Here is a 25,314-nt window from a genome sequence, read left to right on the forward strand (position 1 = left end):
TTATGCTAAGGGCATTCTACAAATTGAAACATTGACAGATACCCTTGTTCAAATTCTGTTCATTCAAATGGGGAAAGCAATCTAGTAAAAGCACAAAAGTTCAACAATATCAATTATATGATACGAGTAAAAACAGGAAATGAATGAACTTTGACAGATACCCTTGTTAAAATTCTATCTTAATACACAAAGAACAAATGGAGAAGTTAAATTCAGTTCTTAGAAGACTAAGTACCTAGTTTTACAGGGCAGTGAAATGCAGAGGATTCATAATTATTCTCAGAAAAGTTATAAAACAAAATATGAATATAAAGTTGCACCAGAAAAGTTATAAAACAATACCAACAATTCAGAAGAACCATTAAGAACAGAAGATTTGTGTTCTCACCGTATATCAGTTGAAATCTAAAACAGGTTTAATATTGTATTAAACAATGCATGTATTTAAGCTTTGAAGCAATCAAAAATGAAGGGCATCAGCTGGCTTTTTCTGTATTTTTCCCGTATTGGATTTCCACCAAACTTTCTATACTGTTTTTGATCTGTTGTGAAATGAGAGATTTGCCTTACCATGTATAGTCCATGATGGTTCTTTGAGCCTTAGTTGGAGCTTCTATTCTCTTGCATTGGTTTCCTTTTGCAGAACTTGGCCAGCTGTTACAGATTTGTCTTTTCTTTGTATTCATGACAATTTTATAGATGGTAATGGTTTTAATTTTCTCCTCGAATATGCAATTAGTTTCCATTAACAAGAAGAATTTCCTTTGATTATTATCTTCTAATTATGCACTCTATTGATTTATCCAATTCAGAGGGTGATAAATGATAAGCTCAATCAAGTTTATCTTGAGATTTGAGAAACAGAATTGTTGCATTAAGCCAAATGGTTTAACATAACAAAATTTTAAGTACATTTTTTATAAGCTTTTCGTGCATTCATCCAAAGAAGCAGAATAAATCTGCAATAGCACTACTTCAGCTACTATAGCTGTACAAATGCAAAACCTGTATCAACTTTGCAAGTAACATGCACTAAGAATAAAATTAAGCTAATGAATCCATCGAGTAGCAAAGTGACAAAAAGAAATATTGTTCTTTATTGAGGACCTGAGTTTGAACAGTCGTATTTACAGGATATACGTGTGTTGTCAATAAACTTAGAAAATTTAAACAATATTATTTTAAATTATTTTGTATTTTAAATAAATATTTATTTAAATTTAATTTAATTATAAAATTATTTTATAATTTTATTACTTTTATAAATAACGAGTCAAATCTATTGACCCTATGTCCGACTATAAATAAATTTAACCAAAACTTTCAACTCCTTAACTATTAATAATAATAGGATCAAAACAATCAGTTGATCATGGTGTTTGATTTCTACAAAAACCCATGAAACTTACATTAAAACCTAATTGTGTTAGGACCCCATGAATTTAGTTCCATCACTTTTTTCATGGACTTCTCGGACTTATTCTTCTTCTCTTCCCTCATTTTACCGCACGTTGCCATTGCTGTTGTCAGTGACATCTCCGACCGTGCCTCGGACCGCAAAGATGGGGAGGATCTACTGAGGTTGTTCTTGGCAAGCCTTAAGGTATAATTCCATCTGCAAATTCCTTGGTCCTTCAATGTCTCAACTGCATAGATTGATGCTGCCACAATCCAAGTTCTCTTTGATGCGCTCATTGTTTTTCTTGTAGAAAAACTTGTTTTGTCTTCGAGATATTGGACCGTGGCTAGCAAGAAGAGAAGTTTTTGTTTAACTGTGTTTCTTATTAATGATTAATGAAAGAGATTGATCTAATTTATATGGCTTTGGTGACTAAATTTAGATTTACTTAATATATATATAAATGAAAGAGCATTGAACAATTGGTCGGTTGGTGTTAATAGTTAATAATTGTGATTTGCCTTAAATAATAAAATTTCAATATAATTGAATAAAAATACCCCAAATCACTATGACAGAATCTAGATTTCCTTTACAGAGGATCCTAAGATCATCTGCAAAACATAAATGGAAAAGTTGAAGAGTGACAGAGGATCACCCTGCCTTATTCCCCCTTATACCCATCAGGGTCCAGGTGCTTCATCACTTTCTTGTTCAACAATCGTAGCCTTATTCCCCCTCACACCATATGCATATAAAGAAATCATTTATTTGAATTTTATTCCTAACAGCAACCATTTTATGGAAGAAGAAAAAACATGTGTAATGATCACCTTCATTTAGCTATCTAACCTTTGCCCGTTGTTTATAAAAACTCCTCTCAACTTCAACCTCTGTCAACTCACTATCAAGATTTTGCAATACTGAAACTTGAGCTGCTTCCAGCTGAATTCTTTTCTCCTTACCTTAGCAGATATGTTACTGTAGGAATTAGCATCAAGTTCCCTCAAATCCTTCTTAAGACGTTTCATCTTCGTAAATAATTGAAACATTGAGTTCCCGCTAACAGGTAAACACCAGGAATCTCCCACAATTTTCATAAAATCCTTTTGCTGCATCCAGAAATGAAAAAAATTAAACGGTTGAGGTGGTAAATCATCCTTCTTCTCCAACTAAGCAACAGCCAAACAATGATCTGAAGCGCTTTATGCTAAAAAATCAACTCTAAAAGGCAATAAGTCTAAAAACCAGCAAGAATTAACTAGGATTTTATCCAATTTTTTGGCTAAAACAATAGCACCTTGATGATTGGAGGAAGTAAGAGATGGTTCACTATAGGGACGGTCCAGAACCTCTAAAAATCAAGACAAACTTTAAAATCCATCATGTCTGAAGTGATCACCTGTCTATCAGGGAAATCAGAACTATGTAAAAATGTTGAAATCTCCCAAAAGAATCCAAGGTTTATCAGCGACTATACTCTTCATGTATTTTAGATGATCCCATAAACCCCTACTACTTTTACCATCATTACTGCCATAGATAGCAGTAAGATAAAACACTTTATTGACCACTTTAACATGCAGGTCAGACTTTGATCAGTAGCTTGAACCCTCTCCACACAAAGATTCTGCTTACTCACAACCCAAATCCTCCATTTACAGCATCGGTAAAGTGAAACTGTACTTTCCAACTAGGGAAAGAACTACTATCTCCAAGACCTTATGTTCACTATAATTTCTATAAGACAAATTACATCAATTTTTAAACTATACACGCTATCTACCACTTCTGTTTATTAGGGCTATTAAACCCTCTTACATTCCAAGCTGCAAAATTCATGAAGGATTAAGTGAGTTACCTCCAGGAGTACAAGCAACTACACCCTTCTTTTTACCTTTACCCATACGACCCTTCTTCTATGTCTTTATTGCATTCATCAAGTTTGATATGCCCACAGCAGCTGGTCGAACTTTTTTTGAAAAAATTTAAGTAAATTTACTTGTACAACAAAATAAAGATTTCTTAGTGCAAATGAATAGTAGTCAACCAACTTTACCAGACAAGTTCTTTTGGATTCAACATTTATATCTGATACATATTTCAATAATCCTCTGAATATAATGGTATTTATACCTAACGCTAGCTTCTGAATCTGAATAATGTAACAGTGGTAGTGGGGCTTCAAAATGCATGTACGTTTATTCTATCAATATGTAACCCTAAAAGTGAAAGTAATCTAAGTACCAAGTTAGTTCTTCATTCATGGTTCTTACAAACGCAATTTTATCGCTTGTTTATGCGGTAAAGATGCATTTATATTTCATTAAAAATACATGAAAAGAGAAAAGTGTAACTTTTTTAATAAGCAGAAGTGAGTAAGAATTATCTAGCAATCAAATCTAAGATTAGTGACAACTGAAGATTCGATAAAAATATTTCACCACTTAGTCGACAAATCTTAGATTCAGTCTTCTTCTGTTCTTTTAACAAAACAATCCAAAAATTATCCTTACAGAACGAGAAATAAACTACAGGTTCCTCTAAATTAGATTAAATTTGTTAGTCATTTAGTTTCTCCTCACAATTGGCAACAAGAATAACATCAAACCATTAAGAAACTGATCTTTTATAGATTTTTCCATCAGATTATTAAACAACATGCTGCATCACTCTAAACTGTAACACTTATCAAAATCTGTCATCATTACACAATCTCAGAATAGTTATTCTACGTATAAATAGAAAAATAGACATTTGGCACACAAGATCGTACATTCATATCTGTTAAAGGGAATATTTCTTGAAGCAGTGTTCGAAATGACATTAAAACTGGCAAACCTGGATAAAAATAATTTAAATCAAGAAAAAAATTATTTTAAGAATAAAATAAACAAGAAATTAGAGTTACAACTACAACACCAGAAATGAATTGAAGTCTGCTTCTAAGCATACAGTACAATCTACTCCCTGCTCCCCCAGTCTCCAACTTTAAAGGCATTTGATCAACACTCTCAAGAAAATAAAGGACTAACTCATAAGTAACATCCACAAGGAGTCCTATTAAACTACAAGAGGTCCTATTAAACTACATGTACAACTACGAGATTGCAAGGTGGAGTTCTTACTGTTCTCTATTTAGAAATGGCTCCGTCAACTCGTGCCCTCAAACAGGCTATATTTCTTCACCAGATTAGCAGCAGTATCGTGTTTTTCAGTAAGGGCCAGATGCAGGATTTTGACCAAGAGGTACTATTCCCTGCTGTACTATTAACATCATTTTATATGTACACTTGTGGAAATTAATGACTCTCTGGCAACCTGCACACATACGAAAGAAAGAAACATTAATATTATAGCTTTATCAAATAAAACCATGTGATATCATTCTTTTGCTTCGATTGAACATGGCATCACATTTAAAAAAGAAATGATCCTAATAATTTGTGGAACATGATACTCATTTCCACATAGCAAAACTCTTAGGACAAGCCATAGTATTGATCAATGCATAAGTATTCTTCTATAGTTAAGCAAAATTAAAAGAGAATGAACCTACCGCCATGGAAATTCACTGGTGTCTATTCCTGCTTGGTGGAGTTCATCAACATATTGCAAGGCTTCCTGGCATTCGGTCATCAAAGAACTCTTTTTTGTCACCTTCAATCTGATATGTTTCATGGCCTTTGCCAGCAACCACCTGAAACACAGCACCAAATTAGCAAATATACTTATCAACTAGTTTGAGTAGAAAAAGAGCATGAAGGAGAGGCGAGGACTACATAATTAACCCATGAAAATTCAATCCTGACGCCCAGACAAGAGATGGGGATGACTGACCTTTTTTTTTTTGATAAAAATGGGAGGTCTCATTAAAAATCCCCTTCATAACCATCAAGCTACTAAAATAGCTCAACGGACATTGGAAGGAGGAAAAGAGTATCACAAAAATTTTATTCCTGTAAAACCAAGTACATCCAAAGTTCAATACACCCATACATAACCAAAATACAACCTCAAGAACAACCCACTCTACACTGCCAGCTTATCTAAGACCTACTCTCTATTTGGAACAAGCTAACCACCATTTATTACAACTTAAGCTTCCTATACATACCAAAACAATAACATAAACTACACATAATTACCCAATACCCGACTTTGCAAGCTCATCTGCCTTCCAATTACAACATCTCTGAGTGTACCTAAGAATAACATTTTTATTTGCCACCACTGCACAACTAAATCTCCACAATCCAAATAATGGAAGACCATAAATGAAGAAACAAAATGGGAGGAATACACACACATATTCACATGGTTTATTCTCCAAAGCCAAAACTCTTAAAGTTCAACAAGAAACCTATATGAATAACAAATTTAAATTTTCAACAGATTTTATGTAGGCAGTGCAACTCATTTGTGGTGTGTGAGCACTGAAGTTACATTAGGTCCATTGCAGGAATATAGAACACTCATTTACAAAAAAATATAACTATACTCATGAATATGTGGGTTTTCTAGGTTACTGGAATATAGAAGCAAACCAGTTCACTTCAAAAAGCAACCCAAGCTTTAAAAAACTTACAACCATATCGCCTTCTTCTCCCATGTCAACAGCACAACGTACAGCTACCTGCCTTATATCATACAGAAAAAGTCTATGACCATTTGTGAGAGGCGGATAGTAATCATTTTCTCCATATTTCAAATAATCCTGCATTGTCCACCCCATGCCAGCTAACATGTCGTCCAAGATGTCTACTGATCAAAAGATGAAACATACAAGTAAATTGGTTAGTGTTTCTAAGCAACTGCCATTGCAGCTCATGATAACTGTACCGTTTGCTTATACTTACATGGATCTTCACTCTTTGGATTATCAGATGTCAGAAGAGTCAATTCACTTTTATCTGTTGCAATTTTTGCCATCATTGGTCTTTTCCCCCGGTTACTCTCCTCAGCGCAACCAATAACTTCAGAAACAACATAATTAATATGTTAAAATGGTAATGATATTCAATTCAGAGAAAGCATGATTTTCATTTGAAGTATGAATTAAAAGATAATCATAGCAAGCATACCAGTAATAATCCTCTTAAGTGCAAGCTCTCTTACAGAATCCAGCAGTCTAGACAAGGCATCAGGAGTGTGATCATAGTCCACAATGACTCCAAATACCTGCTCCTCATCTATTAACTCACACCTGCCTGGAACAGCATCAACCTCTTCGATCCCTCTAACAATGTCCTCCAAGGGTGTCCCAAGTCCCAACTGCAATCCCAACCGCCACAGCCGCAAGAATATTATAGATATTATGCTTTCTAAGCAAACCTGATGAAATCTCCAATATCCCATGGGGAGTATTAACCAAGACCTGTGTCTCAAATAGAGACAAGTAAAACTTAAGGGGATGAACATCTGCATTCTTATTCTCCATTGCAAATGTCACCATAGGGACTTCAGTGTTACCTTGGGAAATAAAAAAAGGTGCATGCGGATCATCAATGTTAACAACTTTCCTATGCCTCTCAGGATCCACCATCCTTGTAAACAACTTCACTTTAGCATCCTATATTCCTCTTCTGTCCCATGAAAATCTAAATGATCCCTAGTCAAATTAGTAAACACTGCGATATCAAAATCAACCTCATCACACCTCCCTGAAGCCAGTACATGAGAAGAAACCTCCATAACAACGGCCTCAGTTCCATTATGCAACAACTTTGCCATCAAATTCTGAACCAAAACAGCATCAGCTGTCGTATTTGGTGATTCCAGCTTATTATCACCATGTATATAATAAGCAACTGTGCTTAGCATCCCAGTCCTCAAGCCCATTGCCTCATATATCCCTTTTATCAGATAAGTGGTGGTGGTTTTTCCATTAGTCCCAGTGATCCCAATAACAGCCATATTCTTTGAAGGGTGTCTATAAAATGATGCAGCTAATGTAGCCAAAACCAAATTAGTATCCTCAACGATGACTAATGCCTTGCATCCAGTAACAGCTCCTCTCTTATCAGCTTCACTCAAGTACAAATGCCCATCAGTTTTTCTCCCAACACAACAAACAAAAAAAACCTAGCACTGACCAACCTAGAATCATGCTGTATCCCTGTTATCTCAACCTCGATATCCCCATAAATCGAAATCGGCACCACTTTACTTTCATCTAAAAGCTCAGCTAAACTCATTTTAAACTTAGGTTCTACGATTCTAACCTTACTCTTTCCAAAACTATCAAAGTCCATATCAAATGATGGATCCAAAAAGTTAACACCATCCTTTTCTCTTTCCCTACTTTCAGAGTCACTCAGATCAACGTCTAATTTCAAAGAATCTTCTTCCTCTGAATCTCCATTTTCTCCCTCATCCAAATTAGAAACAACAGCCAAACCAGCTCGTCATCAACGGATTCCGGTTTTTTAGTATCTGGTTGTAACAAACCTTGCTTAACCAACTCTTCCAGTTTCATGGCAATGGTTTTATCAATTTCACCGAACAAATCATCCCCGCCGTCATTTCCCGCTTTCTCTTTATTAAACGCATCTTCGTCCACGTCAGCAATGGCGGAAAGGTCATTTGACTTGTGCCTCTTCTTGGATTTTGCGGGCACGGGCAACTTGGCGGTGGATTTGCTGAAACTTGTCTACGCCGTGCATGAAGTCCTCGGGGCTTCGGGCGGGTCATCGTCAGACGGAGTCGGATAATACTTTCCGTCGGGGCCCATAACCGCAAGGCGGCGGTGAGAAGGAAGACGAAGAGGTTTAAAATAGACACAACGGATTGAGTTTCTTAGTTCTTTTGGATTGAGTTGAATTGATTTTCCTTGTTAAAAACTTGATTCCATTTCTTTCTCCTGGTTCTATGTCCTTTTATGTTCCAATTTGATCAGATCCAAACGCAATGTTTCATGAATCTATAGTAAAGAATGTGTTAAGGTCGACTTCGGTCGACTTTGTGCTAGTCATTTGCTTCCCTACATGAATGTAACCAAGTTAAATTATTTCCTTGTAATATGACAGTATTAACAGGAGTGTCTCACTTGTCAGGCTCTTAACACATCCAGGTACTTCCCTTTTTTCTTCCTCGGAGATGGACTCACAAAAGATTGTAATGAGTCAGATTGGCACTCCTAACACTCGTTTGACTGCCTTAAAATCCAAAGTAACTAATTTTTTCCTTAACGCTATAATATGGATTGCACACATTTTGAGAAGTTTAGATTATTCTAGTACATGATACAGTAATTTATCTGGAAATTTGAAGTTACTTGATTTCCTTTTTTACCTTGTTTTAAATAAAACTTAACCCTGTCTTAACTCTTAGTCCTGTTCTAAATAACTGAAAAGCGTATTTTTGTACCTACATCAATAGTTTACAAGGAATCAGCAAGGATAAATGCCTGATATATTGGTAGTTCAGAGCTTAGCATCAATAATGGCAATTGTTTATACGGGAGTGAAGTAGAAGATGATGTCGGCTGTGAGAAAGTTGGTCGATCCCCTCCAGTGTTCATGCCAGATGATAGTGCGTTCAACCATGAGATATGGCCATACGTTATTGTTTTAAGTTCTCCAAGATTTTAACATTTGGTGGAGAGAAACTTATTTTCAGGAATAACCGAGTATCAAAATCATTGTTCTACTATGAATGTAAAGCTAATTAGATTTGTTTACTGTTCAGCTTATAAAATTAATTTGTATTATTACGGTTGGCTATTATTGTTGTTTTAATGTGATAAACCCTTTAATTATATATTTTGACACTATTATTATTACAATGTTATGTATTATTGTTGTTTTTAATTTGGTGTAGTAATTAAGCAATTCTTAGGATTTATAAACTTTTATAATATATTTTTAATCAATTATTAATATTATCTAAAATACATATTTTTATAAAATATAATTATATATAAAAATAACCTTTAAAAATAATAAATACTAAAACATATCCAATATGTACAACTTCTTTATTAAAAACAGATTCTGAAAACAGTTTTCAAAAAAATTAATTAAACAGTGTAAAACATTTTACAATATACTATCCAAACATTAGAAAATGTTTTCTGGAAAATTATTTACATTTATGTAAAACATTTTTCAGATTTCATTTTCTGGAAAACGTTTTCAGTGAAACAAACGGACCCTAAATGTTTTAGTGGGGGACATGGACTCTATTTCTGTGCCTAGCTTAGTTTACGCTGATTGTACAAACAAATTTGAACTGAGACGATTAGATCCACATTCAAATGAGAGATTTCAATGTCAAAACCAACAAACATGAACCATAATTTATTTCGAGTAATATAAGCGTGGCAAGATCATAGCCCATTGATATTGTTGGGTGTGATTATGAACTGCGGTCAGAAGCTGCGAACTAGTGGCCCCTATGTTTGTTGTGACCGGCACCCAAACCTCGATTGGCCGTCAGCTTTGTTGGACCGTCACAAAAATCTTATTTGGTAGCTTTAACCCATTCATCATTAAGAGCCATGAATGCTAACACTAATTCAGCCAACATAAAGAATGCCACCAATCTTTGATGTTTATCCATTTACCAACCCAACTTTAAAATAAGAGAAAATCGCCTCAGTGACCAAAAAAAAGTTATAATATACGATTTTAACCAACTTTTTTTGGATTTGTCAAAATGACCAACAAATTCGCAACGCGAAATAAAAATCGCAACGCGATCCCCAGAATCGCAAATCAGTTTCCAGAATCGCAAATCAGTTTCCAAAATCGCAACGCGATTCTTGAAAATCGCGATGCGATAGTACAAATTCGCATTGCGATTTTACATAATCGCAACGCGAATATGAAAATCGCAACGCGAACACATAAATCGCAACGCGTATCCGTAAATCGCAACGTGTATCCGTAAATCGCAACGCGTATGGGTAAATCGCAATGCGTATCCGTATATCGCAACGCGTATCCGTAAATCGCAACGCGTATCCGTAAACCGCAACGTGTATCCGTAAATCGCAACGCGTATCCGTAAATCGCAATGCGTATCCGTAAATCGCAACGCGTATCCGTAAATCGCAACGATAATCCGTAAATCGCAACGCGTATCCGTAAATCGCAACGATAATCCGTAAATCGCAACGATAATCCGTAAATCGCAACGATAATCCGTAAATCGCAACGAGAATCTGTAAATCACAACACTGAAATTTTGGGTATATAACACTGAAATCATAAACTAAATCCCTAAATCGCAACTCATTCCATCTCCATCTATCACTCTCTCCGGCGACATCCGTTCCTATATCCAACGACATCCTTCCCAATCCGGCAACAGGTTTTAGTTTCGCAGCTCGTCTGTTTAGTAAATTAATTTACAACCATGAAATCATCTAATGTTGATCATGTTTGGATAGATTTGTGTTTTGGAGGGTCATGGGATAATGTTCATGGTGTTTTACAATATATGCCTTTACCCATGAATCTTCAACTAAAATTGTCTTTACAAAAGTTAACTTATGAAACTCTAATGCTACGTGTTTCAAATAAATTGAATTTAGAGCCCCTAAGTGGATTTAGGCTATCTTATCAGAGAAATGGTAAAGTTTATTTGTTAACCGACAATGAAGATGTTGAACGATTCATTGCTTACATTAGTGTTTCACAAGATGATGTTACATTGTATGTTGTTGAACCTAGAAGTAGTATTGTTGGGTCAGTAGCGGGTAGTAATCAACTAAGTTTTTCTCAAAACCCACAACCTTTCTCTAATCCAAATCCCAATCAACTTTCAGCACCAAATTCCGGTTTTCGTATTGACCAGTTAGACGATGATGAGCCAACAGAAAAAATTGTGAGTACTAGTCAGTATTCGAAATTTGGTCTTGGTCAATATCCGGACTTTGATATTGGTCAATACACAGATTTTGATGATGTTTCAGAAGAAGAAACAGACCATGCGTGTAATGATATTGATATTGGTCAATACCCGAATTTTGATGATGAAACAGCCGTTGCCGAAGAATGTAATGTTGATGATATTGAGGAGGAAGTTACGACTGTGAACGAACATGTTGAACATCCATTCTGTAATTCATATAATCCTGAAGAAGAAAAAGAAGAAGAAAAAGTCCCCGAAGAAAAGAAAATGCCACGGGCGTATAACTGGAATATGCCAGAATTACTTCAGATACCGGAAGAAGAGTTGATAAAGAAAGCAGTTGATTGTTACACAAAAGTTATTCGTATCAAGAAAGATGATTGTTTTGATACAAAGGAAGACTTGAAGATAGCTTTATATACGAAATGTGTGGAAGATGGCTATCAACTAAAAGTTAACAAATCAAGCAAAGATCGTTTCGAAACAAGGTGTATGATTGACAAAAACTGTACGTGGCGTATGATTGCAAAGAGAATAAAAGATTGCAAAATGTTTCAAGTTAGGACTTTTATTGATAAACATACATGTTCAAGAACCCAAGTTTTTCCTCACCATAGACAGGCAAACAAAAAGGTGTTGGGTGGTTTTCTGGCTGAGTTAATGTTTTTGAATGGCAGGGTATATCGGGGACATGAAATTATGACTGACATGAATGCTCGGTTCAAGATTAGTATATCATATTCTCAAGCTTGGAGAGCCAAATGTTATGCCTTGGAATTGTTGAGGGGGTCGCCAGAAGCATCGTTTGCCCAACTGCCGGCTTATTGTCACAATTTAAAGCTGAAAAATCCTGGGTCGGTAACTCATATCAAAACAGATAGAGATGGACGCTTTGAGTTGCTGTTTATCGCCATTGGTGCTACGGTTAGTAAATCAATATAATTTTGTTGACTCATTTTTGTTAGTTACATGCATTTCACATTTAAATGATTATATTTCTTGTGTATATTATTTTGTAGATTCGTTCGTTTATTACTTGCATGCGCCCAGTTATTATAGTTGACGGAGCACATTTGAAAGGTCGATACCTTGGAGTAAACTTATTAGCAGTAGCCATGGATGCTAATAATGGGATATTGCCAATAGCTTACGGGGTTGGCAAATCTGAAACCTCTGATTCATGGACATGGTTTATGGGGCATCTTAGGGATTGCATAGGTCCTATTAGCAATCTGACAATCATATCCGATAGGGCAAACTCAATTGACAACGCTGTTAGAAGGTGTTTCCCAGATGCTTTTCATGGACTTTGTGGTGTTCATTTGTATAGAAATCTAAAATCAAGGTCTGCTGGTATAAAAAAGCACAAATGGACATACTGGAAGGCTGTAAAAGCTTATCGGGAAGTGGATTTCAATAAGCATATAAATTGTTTAAGACGTGTTTTGCCTCAGTGTGCTCAAACACTAGAAGATGTCGGGTTTGAAAGATGGTCAAGAGTACATCAACTTGGAGCAAGATATGGTTTCATGACGTCTAATAGTGCAGAATCAATCAACGCTCTAAGTCGTCATTCCCGGAAATTACCCATTACTATGTTAATGGAGTTTTTTCGAGCCTCTATTCAACAGTGGTACTACAAGAAAAGAAACCATGCAGGTATTATTTCTTTGAATTCGTAACTTATCATATTTATATATTTTACTAAGTATTGTTTATTTAAATTTACAGGAACATTGGAACATCGTGTTACACCATGGACTGAAAAAAAGATAACGAAACGTGTTGTGAAGTCAACGTCATGGAGAGTTGAACCATGTTCAAACACTTTGTTTCAAGTACTGGATAATAACTTAAATGGGCTAGTCGATCTAAATGCAAAGACGTGTAGTTGTATGAAATGGCAAACATCTGGTTATCCGTGTGGCCATGTTATAAAAGTTGCTCTTCATTTAAACCAAGATGATTCAAGCGCATACGCTATGGATTGCTACACTACAGAAGTTTATCGACAGACTTATGCCGAGATTGTCTACCCTATTCCACATCCTTCTGAGTGGGACATACCAGATGACTTACAAACAGTTTTGCCACCAGCCATGGACAGAAGGCTACCTGGCCGACCAAAAAGTCACGATCGTATACCGTCTAAGGGTGAAGAGAAGAAGAGATCGACATGTAGTCGGTGCAAGGAAAGTGGTCATACAAGGTTGACATGTGGATCACCAGTGCCATCAAAATCATCTTTTCCTCTACCAAAATATGGATCCTCATCAAAATCCAAAGCTCATATGGTGTCAAGCAAAAGGCAATCATCTTTAAAATCCCAATCACGATTGGCTTCACCTTTTGAGACTGTTAACTTAGGTGATTTTTAAATGCAAACGTTGTATTATGTGGATTTTATGTGTGAACTTTTAACATTTTCAGTTGAATTAATGACTCAGGCCAACCATTTTGACTTAACCAACTCTTGTTATTCAGTTGTTATCACTATTAGGCATGCATTTGACTATCGCAACACGGAAAATACAATCGCAACGCGAAATGAAAATCCCAACATGAAAATCGCAATGCGGAAATGAAAATCGCAACGAGAGAATCGCAATGCGAAATGAAAATCGCAACGAGAGAATCGCAATGCGAAATAAAAATCGCAATGCGAAATGAAAATCGCAATGCGAAATGAAAATCGCAACGACATAATCGCAATGCGAAATTAAAATCGCAATGCGAAATGAAAATCGCAATGCGAAATGAAAATCGCAATGCGAAATGAAAATCGCAACGAAAGAATCGCAATGCGAAATGAAAATCGCAATGCGAAATGAAAATCGCAACGAGATAATCGCAATGCGAAATTATAAACGCATTGCGATTTTCATTTCCGCATTGCGATTCTCTCGTTGCGATTTTCATTTCGCATTGCGATTTTCATTTCGCATTGCGATAGTCATTTTTGCCTTCAACATAATGCAGATTGAAATCAACAAAATCAACCATTACATTTCAATCAATTAAACAAGCACAAATAAGAATTATGTTCGCATCAATTACACAAATCAACTTTTACAAATCATCTTTTACAAATCAATTAAACAATCAAAAAATAAGCAATAATTCTTATTTCCGATCATCTACTATTGAATCAACTTTTACAAATCAATTAAACAATCAAAAAACAATCAATTAAACTATTGAATCAACTTTTGCAGCTCGACATCATTTTCACGCAGTTCACTTCTGAGATTAACCTGCAGAAACCAAACATTTGTTCAAACAACACTTTCTACACATCTAAAACCTACAAACAGCAAATTATTGAATTCTAGTTACTTAACCAAACATTTTCAAACCAAAAGTATATAAACTTACCAATTGTTTATGGACATTTTTATAACGCGGATGCAGGTAGGCAGCGTCTCGTATATATCGATTTAGCCATATAATGCCGAAACCACAAGCCTACTGCAGCTTTATCTCTATCGGTGGGAGGTAGATACTTGATGCTTCCCGTCGTCAAACGCTCCAACGCCAAGCATACGAGAGGACCACAATCTCCTCTGGCTCCGCTCGTTTGTTATGGCGCGGTCTCGTCTCTAATAACTGTAATATTGAGCTTCTTTGGCTTCTTGTTTCCAGAACGAGTCCAATAATTGATCGCATCCAAGAATTTAGCCAAATGAGAGCTCCATCCCTTAATAACATCTCTTAAATCAGCCAATGATATGTAATTTATCATGCTGTCATACACTATTGTCTTAAGGGATGGGAGCTGAAGCTCGACGAGAATCCAATGTTTACGTTCCAAAACAGGGATAAACACCTGCAATCATAAGTAATAATTCATTCATTTGCGCACTTATTTCATAAAACCTTTAAACTCAATCTAAAATAAATACTAACCTTATCGACCTCCCACCATGCAGGATAAAGTTTAGCTTGTCCATTGCCCAAATCAAATGATTCATCTCGTGCATTCTTCAAGTGAACGGCGTGAAAAGACGTCGGCATTATTGTATATCGTATATTTTTATTTTTCTTAAGTTTTCTTATTATTAGAAGACGTGTCACCCACGCATCGATATGCTGTTTTACAAAAAAAGACATATATTAGTGACTTACATAAATTTAAAAAAAAATTAATCAAATTGAAATATAAGAAAAATATAAGACTTACCCCCCCATCGAAATAGCCATTGTCTTCGACCCCTAATAATACGCCCCACCAAGGCCGTTCAAGCAACAAAAAGATATCATCGGTGAGCTTGCATATGTCAGTGAAACACCCCTTGCTCCGCTCATGTAGATAAAAATCAACTGCGGTCTTAGCCCAAAGGGTGTTATCCAAAATTGTGTCCGGTAGTTGTTCCCTCTCCTCTTCAGATACCGGTATGGTACTGGCCGGTAACTCATACGAGAGCCAACTTGAATCCATCATGTCCGGCACGTCAGAGGGTTTCTCAAGAAGCCTACATATGACGCCATGTGAATCGGGCTCTTGAATGGTGGGAGGGACCTCTTCAATGATGACAGTGGCCTCTTGAACGGTGGGAGGGGACTCTCGAGGAATGATATGGGGGGCCTCTTCAACGATAGGAGTGGACTCTTGAGGGATGACAGGCGAGTCGGGCTTCTTCTTGCGGTGTCTTCGCACTATTGGGGTGTACGGAGACTTAATAGCACGTGCACGCTGTCTGATGCGTGAACTCCGTCGTGCAAGCATAACCCGACGTAAAGCATCCACTCTATCGGGCCGCTAAATAATTAAATACAAAAATCAGTAAATAAACAGACATGATATTTAAACAGTGAAAACAAAGACAAATATGTTTCAAACTTGCATTGTATTCACCCAAGTCAGTATTCTATCATAGTTCACAAAATGCATCAGATAACAAAGAAAAATATGTTTCAAACTAATACCCTGAAGTTAGTATTTGTCTTTGTTTTGTCTATTGGTTGAAGTAATGCAATCCATTCAAGTTTCAATTTGCAGAAGAAGAAATAGTTTACTTTCGCAACACGAAACTTAAAATCGCAACGCGAAACCAAAATCGCAACGCGAAATGAAAATCGCAACGACAGAATCGCAACGCGAAACCAAAATCGCAACGAAAGAATCGCAACGCGAAATGAAAATCGCAATGCGATTTTGGTTTCGCGTTGCGATCTTGTCGTTGCGATTTTGGTTTCGCGTTGCGATTCTGTCGTTGCGATTTTCATTTCGCGTTGCGATTTTGGTTTCGCGTTGCGATTTTAAGTTTCGTGTTGCGAAAGTAAACTATTTCTTCTTCTGCAAATTGAAACTTGAATGGATAAATTTACTTTCAACCAAAAGACAAAACAAAGACAAATACTATTTCACAGTGTTAAAGAATACACAGTTTAGCAGAATTGGCAGCAACCGAACAAATTTACTTTCAACCAAAAGACAAAACAAAGACAAATACTATTTCACAGTAAAGAATACACAGTTTAGCAGAATTGGCAGCAACCGAACAAATTTACTTTCAACCAAAAGACAAAACAAAGACAAATACTATTTCACAGTGTTAAAGAATACACAGTTTAGCAGAATTGGCAGCAACCGAACAAATTTACTTTCAACCAAAAGACAAAACAAAGACAAATATATTTCACAGTGTTAAAGAATACACAGTTTAGCAGAATTGGCAGCAACCGAACAAATTTACTTTCAACCAAAAGACAAAACAAAGACAAATACTATTTCACAGTGTTAAAGAATACACAGTTTAGCAGAATTGGCAGCAACCGAACAAATTTACTTTCAACCAAAAGACAAAACAAAGACAAATACTATTTCACAGTGTTAAAGAATACACAGTTTAGCAGAATTGGCAGCAACCGAACAAATTTACTTTCAACCAAAAGACAAAACAAAGACAAATATATTTCACAGTGTTAAAGAATACACAGTTTAGCAGAATTGGCAGCAACCGAACAAATTTACTTTCAACCAAAAGACAAAACAAAGACAAATACTATTTCACAGTGTTAAAGAATACACAGTTTAGCAGAATTGGCAGCAACCGAATAAATTTACTAAGCAATCTAAGTGAAATGGCTAATCTAAGTGAAATTACGAGTAAATTTATCATTAAGTTAAATATGGAAAATCTTAAACTTACCTCGTTGCGTAGAGTATGAACCTCATTCTGCAACGATACTATCATCTCACGTAGAGCGGCAACCTCACCACGTAAAGTTGACACCTCCACGCGCCATGCACCATCGTTATCGCGTAGAGTACCGATCTCCTCACGCAAGGCATTGACCTCATCACGTAACTCCCTTGACTCATCCCGTTGAGGTGGAGGTGGAGAACAGGGAGATAGGAGTCGTGGCATCTTTGCCGGTCGCCTATCATGAGGTGATGGTGGAGAAGAGGCTCGATGATGTGACGGGATAGGTGATGGCTCTCGTTCTAGAGGTGTATAGTCGGGTCGATCGGGTGATGGCTCTAGGTGAGGTGATGGCTCTCGAATTGGAGGAAGTGGATGCTGCTCATCATCCGTGCCATCAAAAAAATTCTGACTAGCTTGCCACCAATCAGTGGCAAGCTCTTCCTCCGTGGGTGTCACTCTTTGTAATGGAATGTTGGCCTCCTAAAATATAAAAACTCAAACAAAGTTAAACGTCTACTATTAATAACTTGTTTATATATTATATGAAAGTATTTGTGTTAACTTACATTATTTATTGTGGCATATGGTATTAAGTCTTCCCAATCCAACAGAGTTTTCCTCTTCCAGGAAATAGCCCTGGGAATATCATTTGACGTTTTTATTGCATATGTACGCATGCTGGGGAAAGCCTCGAATATCCAAATCTACAAACAATATAATAACAAAATTAGTAATTGTTAAATAATTAATTATAATTTTAGAAACATTATATAGAAATTCTTACCTTAAAGGCCCAAACAAAGCCTGACAAAGTGTATTTGGACCCATCGCCCCGCAAACTTTTGCGGTCATCAAAGGCAGACGACAACTTAGTCCAGGTAGCTTTCCATATATACGAACCCCACGGAAACAGATTCCATGCATTCAGGTCCTCTACCAATATTATTAGCTCCCGATGAATAGGTTGTCTGGCCTCTATGCCTAAAAAGCCGGCATACACAAGTAGTAGAAGGCATACTCGGACAACATCGACGTCTTCCATCCGAGTGAAACCAGCTTTCTTATTAAATAATTTCTTCAGGTCGTCGACATGTAGGTTCGGCTTCTCCATTGACTCATCCGGAAAAACCCGGGATAACCATGATGGGCGGGCGATATGACGAGTGTACCGGCCTACATCATCGTGTCCGAATCGTAGACCAGTGATTAAGCAGAACTCCTTCCGCCCAAAGCAAGTATACGCTGGTGGAAAATGAAACCATATCTCTTCCTCACCACGTTGTATACTGTCGGGTAGATTTGATGTCATGGTCTGAAGCCACAAATGGGTCAAATTAGCATCTCCACCCGGATGCTGTACTCTCAGCCATGGCCCGAAGCAGGTTTCCTCAAACAATTGTCTTTGAGCAGGTGAAAGCTTCTTTGCAATTGTAGTGGCCAGGCTGACTTTATTTCTCAAGGTCAATTGAGCCGAAAAAAATTTCTACAAAACAATAAACATACCAAGTTAGATATACCAAAAACTACACTGTGAAGATATACCAAAACAATAAACATAAAAAGTAGTAGTTTATTCTTGAAACTAAAATTTGCAACACTGTTTTGTCTTTTGGTTGAAATGAAAATCGCAACGAGAGAATCGCAACGCGAGATGACAATCGCAACGAGAGAATCGCAACGCGAAATGAAAATCGCAACGAGAGAATCGCAACGCGAAATGAAAATCGCAATGCGATTTTGGTTTCGCGTTGCGATTCTCTCGTTGCGATTTTCATTTCGCGTTGCGATTCTCTCGTTGCGACAGTCATTCTCTCGTTGCGATTTTCATTTATCTCGTTGCGACTCTTCTGCAAATTGAAACTTGAATGGATTGCATTACTTCAACCAAAAGACAGAACAAAGACAAAGACAAATACTAACTTGAAAATCGCAACGAGAGAATAGCAACGCGAAATGAAAATCACAACGACAGAATCGTAACGCGAAATGAAATCTAAGTGAAATGGTTAATCTATTATTGAAATGACCAGTAAACTTATCATCAGTTTCAATATGAAAAACCTACAATAATGCAAACATTTCAAAATAAAAATAATTAAAAAAACTAACCCTCGGAGGTTGATTTTCCATTTCTGAATATTGTGAGGGATTTCTGACCGTGAATGGTTGTGAGGGATTTCGCCGGAGATGGGGACGGAAATCTTCGGAGATGGGGACGGATTTCTTCGCCGTAGAGAGTGAGAGATGGAGATGGGACTGAGTTGTGATTTTAGGTTTTAGGTTATGAGTTGCGATTACGGGATTTTGTCTTAATATTCTTTTTGTAATTTGAAAATAAAATACGCGTAGCGATTATAATGGCGCTTTAAATATCGCGTTGCGATTTACGGATACGCGTTGCGATTTTATGTATTATCGTTGCGATTTACGGATACGCGTTGCGATATACGGATACGCATTGCGATTTACCCATACGCGTTGCGATTTACGGATACACGTTGCGATTTACGGATACGCGTTGCGATTTATGTGTTCGCGTTGCGATTTTTCATATTCGCGTTGCGATTATGGAAAATCGCAATGCGAATTTGTACTATCGCATCGCGATTTTCAAGAATCGCGTTGCGATTTTGGAAACTGATTTGCGATTCTGGAAACTGATTTGCGATTCTGGGGATCGCGTTGCGATTTTTATTTCGCGTTGCGATTTTGTTGGTCATTTTGGCAAATCCAAAAAAAGTTGGTTAAAATCGTATATTATAACTTTTTTTTTGGTCACTGAGGCGATTTTCTCTTAAAATAAATAAATAAATCAACAAACCTACTGGTACTCAAATTAGAGATCAATATTTTAATTCGATTTTGAGAGATTTTGAGGGAAATCAATCTTAAGAAAAAATAAATAAAATAAATTTTGAACAATTTGGTACTATTTTTATCTCGAAAGTCGATACTAACAATGGTGATTGACTGCCAGTGGCATTCAAAAAATACAGTGTCAAAAGTAAACATTTATAAGTTCAGTGACAAAATCGATATAACCATAAAGTTTATTGCTTAAAACGATGTCGTTTTGAACATCAGTAGTCAAGGCTAAAACAATGTCATTTTGATGTGATTTTTCATGTCAACAATTGTTTGTCAATGTTATTCATTTAATTACGAAGTTATATAATTAAATATAAAATTATAATTTAATTTTTATAAAATAAAAAAATTAATAATATAAATAATTAAACAAATAAAATTCAATTATGTATGTTGTAATTTAAAAAAAAAAACCCCAAATCATCTAGGCTGTAAAGTCAAGTAAAGACGGCAAACTTGTAAGAAGATTTAAGCATGGACAAATATAGACAACGATGTCGACTCACCTTCCTCCGACAGAAAACGTCTCTGCCCAATTTTGTTGCTTTCTAAATGCTTTACCCCATAGGTCATAACGTCCAAGATGCTGCCGTTTCAAACACCAATGCTTCATCTTCTACCATCAAATTTACTTACCATTTTAACTTTTTTTATATCTAATATATTATTATTAAATTCAATAAAATATTTTACTAATTATGTTTTCCTATATATATTTGAACTGATAATGGTTAATCTTTTCATGATTTCAGATTTTTTTATTGCAAAAATTCCATTTTAATAAATTAGATATTAAATTTAATTCGATTAATACCATTGTGAATGTAATATATAAAGATATATGATCAAATATATATAAACGTTCAAAATTTTTCAATTTAAAGTTGAAAAATATATGAACAATCTAAGTATTGTATAAAATAAATCAGTTAATAAAATATCTAATTATAAATATTGTGTTAACTTAACAGATTTTGTGTTAGTTAACCTATATTTATAAACTCCTTCGAACTTAAAATTATATAAAAAATATGAATATACTGAGATTGAGAGTCATTGAAAAATATTATCTTGTACTCACTTTAGATTAATTTAAAAAAAATGTGAACTCACTGAATGATTTCATTGGTTAAAAAGAGTGTCATTCTCCTTTGAGAGCTTGGGTTCGAGCAACTACGTCTGCATGGTGTGTGCACTTTGTCAATGACAAAGAAAAATCTTGAACATATGTTATCTTATAATCACTTTAGACTATTTAAATATATATATATATATATATATATATATAATTTATAATTTTTTACAAATTTTTAATCCAATTTAACCAGACAGGAATTGTCACATTGATTGGTCAAAATCTAATTTTATTTAAAATTAAATTAAATCAAACTGAAAAACATCTAAAGTATACACACCAAAAATACTTAACATCAATAAAAGAATGTTTATAGAGACAAACATAAGGATTCTATTAATATTATTTCATTAAATATTTTAAATATAATGTTAAAATTCATTCTTAGCGCTGATAAAATAGTCAATTTGATCTTTATTTTTTAAATATTTTTATTTTTAATATTTTATTTTCAGTTAAAAATGAAAATCACTAGTGACTAAATGTCAATGTTCTACAATAATATAACACATTAACATAGATTTAAATGTTGATATGACATTTCCACAAATCATTTCCATGTTAATACTTTACTAAATTAATTTTATTTTATTATTTTTAGATGGAATACATATCGCAATCTAATTAGCTGTGATTAAATTAATTAAAACTACTTAAATAAATAATTCATTTTACTTATGTAATAAATACATGTGAAAATGTCATGCTAATGTTTTAGTCTATGTGAATGTGTTACATCAACCAACATTAACACTTAATTAATTAACAGATTTTGTTCAAAGAATGATCATTTTAACTGAAAATAAAATACTTAAGGATAAAGTGTTTCAGAAAAAATAATAAAATAACCCATCAAGTAGCTCTAATAGTTAAAATGATTGTCGTTCTCTTTAAAGGTCATGAGTTCAAGCATTTGTATATACGGATATGTGTGCTTTTTGTCTGAAAATAAAATATTGAGGGATAAAGTCTTTTAGAAAAAGATAATAAGAGAACCCTTAAGTGACCTCAGTAGTTTAAGAGATTGATATTCTCTATAGAGAATCTGAGTTTAAGTAATTGCGTCTGCGAGTGTCTATCTGTTGTCAATTGTAAAAAAAGATTAACTTATAATCACCTTAAAAGTAAATAAAATAAAATAAAATTAATTATTTTACAAAAAAAAATTAAGAACAAATTTTGATATTATACCAATGTACTCATGAATAATAAATTTTACTTCCTTTATATATATATATATATATATATATATATATATATATATATATTTAACATTCTTATATTTCCATATTAATATTTTTTTGGGTAAAGTACACAAATGATCTCCTAACTATAAAATATTATTTTGTTGAGTCCCCCAACTATTAAAAGTTACAAAATGATTATCGACTATTGGACGTTGCTTTGTTGAATCCCTCGGCTATTAAAAGTTACAAAATGATCACCCGACTATTCATTATTATTCCAAACTCGTCATTTTTCATTAAAAATTTGACGTGTCTGAGCTGGAAGTTAACATATTGACTGAGATATGATAGTTATTTAAGATTATAAGATTAGATTTTATCATATCTCAATCAACATGTTAATGTCCAGCTTAGATTATCGTCAATTTTTTAAAGGAAATGGACTAGTTTGGAATATAATGAATAGTTGGGTGACCATTTTATAACTTTTAATAGTCGAGAGACTAAAAAAACACCCAATAATCGATGAAGCATTTTATAACTTATAATAGTTAGAGGATTAACAAATCAATATTATGAAGTTGGGGGACTATTTGTGTACTTTATCCATATCTGTTATATTTTTAATCTCAAACTCTCAATAAAAAACACTAGCATTTTACATACTTGAGAGATGAATTTTAAATTTTAAATTTTAAATTCAACAATACGACATGCGAGTAATGAGTGAAAAAATGAGGAGTGATGAGCGAGCGATGGTTGAAAGGTTTAATTGCAGAGAGAGAGAAGAAAGAAGACAAAGGGATTTAAAGATTTTGCTTCATTTCAAAGTTTATACGCCATTACTGTGTTTTATATCCATCTCCAAACCTTACACTACTACCTATATTACTTGTCAATGTCGTAATCAACTCTCTCTCATTCTTGTTTCTTCATCCTCCAACCACATTTCCCACATTTTTTATTTTATTTTATTTGTTTCCTCTCCTTCACGGCTTCAAGTTAAACTCTCCATATCCACTCTTCTTCTTCTTCCATAGTTTGTCTTAAATGCTAGAAGGGCTCGTGATTATGAACTCAGTGCCAGAATAGCGTTGTGATAAGAACTGGTCAGTGCTAATATGGTAGATGAAGCTACACGTCCTTTTTGGTTTTGATTTGACTTTTGGAGACGATGAATAATACATGAAGTTGTTTCATCATTCATGGTAGCTAGGGATGGACCGAAGGGACGATTCACCCCTGAAAATCTTAAATTATTATATATCAGATATTTTGTTTGTATTTTTACTAATAATTTTTTTTTCGCTTAGAAGTTGGTCTCCTAACATATATTTATACTCCATACCTAATGGAATATACTGAATGAAATCATCTGACAGAAATGAACTCCTTCCACACCTCCTCATCTTCATCTGATTACCATATTTTTGCTCTTTTTTTTTTTTTTCATTTTTCATTTTCTGTGATCTTGACGGTTTTGAATGTTCTACTTTCTGTTCATTATCAGTACAATCGGACACTTATTTGTTATAGAAATCCTCTACATTTAAGTATTTTTCCCCCTTTACCAGTGAGTCCTTTTGCTGGATATGAGTATGTGATATAATGTAGATTATTACATCATGTTCAACTAGAATTACCTCAGCAGTGCTGAAAAATTATGCAATATTTGACTCTGAATTTCTCTTCATTTGATTCTTTTTTCTAGGCTATCATGCTCAGATTTCTGAATAAACACATCAAAATTCCCCATTGTTAGCAGTCAATACTCATCCACCCAAAAAATGGATAGGAAATTACCTAGGAATCCAGGCCTCAAGAGCCCTGTGCTGTCACCTAAAAGCCCTGCAATCTATGAAAACTACAAGTCAGGATGCGCCTGGGGATTAATTCACTGCTTCGATTTTGGCCAAGCTCATTCCCATGGCAACCTCATTTCCCTTAAGAACCGCACTAACAGGCAGGATAAAGGTAAGAGAAGCCCTTTATCTTTGGTTGAGAGTGAAATTTTCATTTCCATATAAACATCATATGAATCTATATGTTCCTTAAGGTATGTTTCTTGATCATGTCATACGCATTCTTTCAAGTTTTATAGATGCCATGTCCACCTAAGTTTAATTATTCGATTTTTCATCTGCAGGTGATGGCTATAAAAGGACTAAGCCCAGTTTACTATCTAATGAGGAGAAGCCTCAATACATTGATGTGAGATTATGAACATCCTTATATGATGAAACTCGATGCATATTCCGAGTACCATTTTTATGAAGACAATTTGTTCTTTCTTTCCCTCATTGTCTGGTGCTTCACATGCATTCGTTTTGAATTTTTTTCAGGATGCGGTTGTTGACAAGAATGTTGCAGTAAATTCTAGGAAGCGAGAAGTTAAAAATATTATGAAAGAAGAGGTGTCTGTGAAGCATCAGACAAAGAAGGAAAATGCCAATGGTGAATTGCAGAATCAACAGGTTAACACCAAACTTGTTGGTCATTCAAAGGAACATAGGAAGGCGAGCAGGAGTTTGAAGAAATCCTGTCGCTTTACTGGTTGTAGGTGTGATGCTGTGACTGAGGGGTGTAAGCAGCCTTCTGATCAAAAGCTGGTAGAGAAATCTTCAAATAAGATGTCTTCAGTGACAGAAGCATTTGACAATGATGCGGATACTACAAATGGAGGAGATCATAGTTGCAAAAACATTGGAGGAAGGAAGC

The 25,314-nt window shown here is 35.1% G+C and overlaps 1 pseudogene; it reads right to left on the minus strand.

Moving 5' to 3' along the window:
- Positions 1 to 4,069: 4,069 nt before the first annotated feature.
- Positions 4,070 to 8,921, minus strand: LOC120193621 (annotated as a pseudogene).
- Positions 8,922 to 25,314: the final 16,393 nt, after the last annotated feature.

Source organism: Hibiscus syriacus, unplaced genomic scaffold (genome assembly GCF_006381635.1).
Source record: "Hibiscus syriacus cultivar Baekdansim isolate YM2019G1 unplaced genomic scaffold, ASM638163v2 tig00116996_pilon, whole genome shotgun sequence".
NCBI lineage: Eukaryota > Viridiplantae > Streptophyta > Magnoliopsida > Malvales > Malvaceae > Hibiscus > Hibiscus syriacus.